The following is a 3,660-nucleotide window of genomic DNA, read 5'->3' on the forward strand; positions in this document are numbered from 1 at the left end:
GGGGCTATATACAGGGGCTATATACAGGGTATTACGGTACAGAGTCAATGTGGAGGCTATATACAGGGTATTAAGGTACAGAGTCAATGTGGAGGCTATATACAGGGTATTACGGTACAGAGTCAATGTGGAGACTATATACAGGGTATTACGGTACAGAGTCAATGTGGAGGCTATATACAGGGTGTTACGGTACAGAGTCAGTGTGGAGGCTATATACAGGGTATTACGGTACAGAGTCAATGTGGAGGCTATATACAGGGTATTACGGTACAGAGTCAATGTGGAGGCCATATACAGGGTGTTACGGTACAGAGTCAATGTGGAGGCTATATACAGGGGTTACCAGTACAGAGTCAGTGTGGAGGCTATATACAGGGTATTACGGTACAGAGTCAATGTGGAGGCTATATACAGGGGTTACCGGTACAGAGTCAATGTGGAGGCTATATACAGGGTATTACGGTACAGAGTCAATGTGGAGGCTATATACAGGGTATTACGGTACAGAGTCAATGTGGAGACTATATACAGGGTATTACGGTACAGAGTCAATGTGGAGGCTATATACAGGGTATTACGGTACAGAGTCAATGTGGAGGCTATATACAGGGGGTACTGGTACAGAGTCAATGTGGAGGCTATATACAGGGGGTACTGGTACAGAGTCAATGTGGAGGCTATATACAGGGGTACTGGTACAGAGTCAATGTGGAGGCTATATACAGGGGGTACTGGTACAGAGTCAATGTGGAGGCTATATACAGGGGTACTGGTACAGAGTCAATGTGGAGGCTATATACAGGGGGTACTGGTACAGAGTCAATGTGGAGGCTATATACAGGGGTACTGGTACAGAGTCAATGTGGAGGCTATATACAGGGGGTACTGGTACAGAGTCAATGTGGAGGCTATATACAGGGGGTACCAGTACAGAGTCAATGTGGAGGCTATATACAGGGGGTACTGGTACAGAGTCAATGTGGAGGCTATATACAGGGGGTACTGGTACAGAGTCAATGTGGAGGCTATATACAGGGGGTACTGGTACAGAGTCAATGTGGAGGCTATATACAGGGGGTACTGGTACAGAGTCAATGTGGAGGCTATATACAGGGGGTACTGGTACAGAGTCAATGTGGACGCTATATACAGGGGCTACTGGTATCGAGTCAATGTGGAGGCTATATACAGGGGGGGTACCAGTACAGAGTCAATGTGGAGGCTATATACAGGGGCTACTGGTATCGAGTCAATGTGGAGGCTATATACAGGGGGTACTGGTACAGAGTCAATGTGGAGGCTATATACAGGGGCTACTGGTATCGAGTCAATGTGGAGGCTAAAAAAAGGGGGGGTGCCAGTACAGAGTCAATGTGGAGGCTATATACAGGGGGTACCGGTACAGAGTCAATGTGGAGGCTATATACAGGGTATTACGGTACAGAGTCAATGTGGAGGCTATATACAGGGTATTACGGTACAGAGTCAATGTGGAGGCTATATACAGGGTATTACGGTACAGAGTCAATGTGGAGGCTATATACAGGGTATTACGGTACAGAGTCAATGTGGAGGCTATATACAGGGTATTACGGTACAGAGTCAATGTGGAGGCTATATACAGGGGGTACTGGTACAGAGTCAATGTGGAGGCTATATACAGGGGGTACTGGTACAGAGTCAATGTGGAGGCTATATACAGGGGCTACTGGTATCGAGTCAATGTGGAGGCTATATACAGGGGGGGTACCAGTACAGAGTCAATGTGGAGGCTATATACAGGGGCTACTGGTATCGAGTCAATGTGGAGGCTATATACAGGGGGTACTGGTATCGAGTCAATGTGGAGGGTAAAAAAAAGGGGGGGTGCCAGTACAGAGTCAATGTGGAGGCTATATACAGGGGGTACCGGTACAGAGTCAATGTGGAGGCTATATACAGGGTATTACGGTACAGAGTCAATGTGGAGGCTATATACAGGGTATTACGGTACAGAGTCAATGTGGAGGCTATATACAGGGTATTACGGTACAGAGTCAATGTGGAGGCTATATACAGGGTATTACGGTACAGAGTCAATGTGGAGGCTATATACAGGGTATTACGGTACAGAGTCAATGTGGAGGTTATATACAGGGGGTACCAGTACAGAGTCAATGTGGAGGCTATATACAGGGGGTACCAGTACAGAGTCAATGTGGAGACTATATACAGGGGGTACCAGTACAGAGTCAATGTGGAGGCTATATACAGGGGGTACCGGTACAGAGTCAATGTGGAGGCTATATACAGGGGGTACCAGTACAGAGTCAATGTGGAGGCTATATACAGGGGGTACCGGTACAGAGTCAATGTGGAGGCTATATACAGGGGGTACCGGTACAGAGTCAGTGTGGAGGCTATATACAGGGGGTACTGGTATCGAGTCAATGTGGAGGCTATATACAGGGGGTACTGGTACAGAGTCAATGTGGAGGCTTTATACAGGGGGTACCGGTACCGAGTCAGTGTGGAGGTTATATACAGGGTATTACGGTACAGAGTCAGTGTGGAGGCTTTATACAGGGGGTACTGGTACAGAGTCAATGTGGAGGCTATATACAAGGGGTACCGGTACTGAGTCAATGTGGAGGTTATATACAGGGGATACCAGTACAGAGTCAATGTGGAGGCCATATACAGGGGGTACCGGTACAGAGTCAGTGTGGAGGTTATATACAGGGGATACCAGTACAGAGTCAATGTGGAGGCTATATACAGGGGGTACCGGTACAGAGTCAGTGTGGAGGCTTTATACAGGGGGTACCAGTACAGAGTCAATGTGGAGGCTATATACAGGGGGTACCAGTACAGAGTCAATGTGGAGGCTATATACATTGGGTACCAGTACAGAGTCAGTGTGGAGGCTATATACAGGGGGTACCAGTACAGAGTCAATGTGGAGGCTACATACAGGGGGTACCGGTACAGAGTCAATGTGGAGGCTATATACAGGGGGTACCGGTACAGAGTCAGTGTGGAAGCTATATACAGGGGGTACCAGTACAGAGTCAATGTGGAGGCTATATACAGGGGGTTACGGTACAGAGTCAATGTGGAGGCTATATACAAGGGGTACCAGTACAGAGTCAATGTGGAGGCTATATACAGGGGGTACCAGTACAGAGTCAATGTGGAGGCTATATACAGGGGGTACCAGTACAGAGTCAGTGTGGAGGCTATATACAGGGGGTACCAGTACAGAGTCAATGTGGAGGCTTTATACAGGGGGTACCAGTACAGAGTCAGTGTGGAGGCTATATACAGGGGGTACCAGTACAGAGTCAGTGTGGAGGCTATATACAGGGGGTACTGGTACAGAGTCAGTGTGGAGGCTATATACAGGGGGTACCGGTACAGAGTCCGTGTGGAGGCTATATACAGGGGGTACCAGTACAGAGTCAATGTGGAGGCTATATACAGGGGGTACCAGTACAGAGTCAATGTGGAGGCTATATACAGGGGGTACCAGTACAGAGTCAATGTGGAGGCTTTATACAGGGAGTACCGGTATCGAGTCAGTGTGGAGGCTATATACAGGGGGTACCAGTACAGAGTCAATGTGGAGGCTATATACAGGGGGTACCGGTACAGAGTCAGTGTGGAGGCTATATACAG

The sequence above is a fragment of the Oncorhynchus kisutch genome, unplaced genomic scaffold (assembly GCF_002021735.2).
Source record: "Oncorhynchus kisutch isolate 150728-3 unplaced genomic scaffold, Okis_V2 scaffold514, whole genome shotgun sequence".
Classification (NCBI taxonomy): domain Eukaryota; kingdom Metazoa; phylum Chordata; class Actinopteri; order Salmoniformes; family Salmonidae; genus Oncorhynchus; species Oncorhynchus kisutch.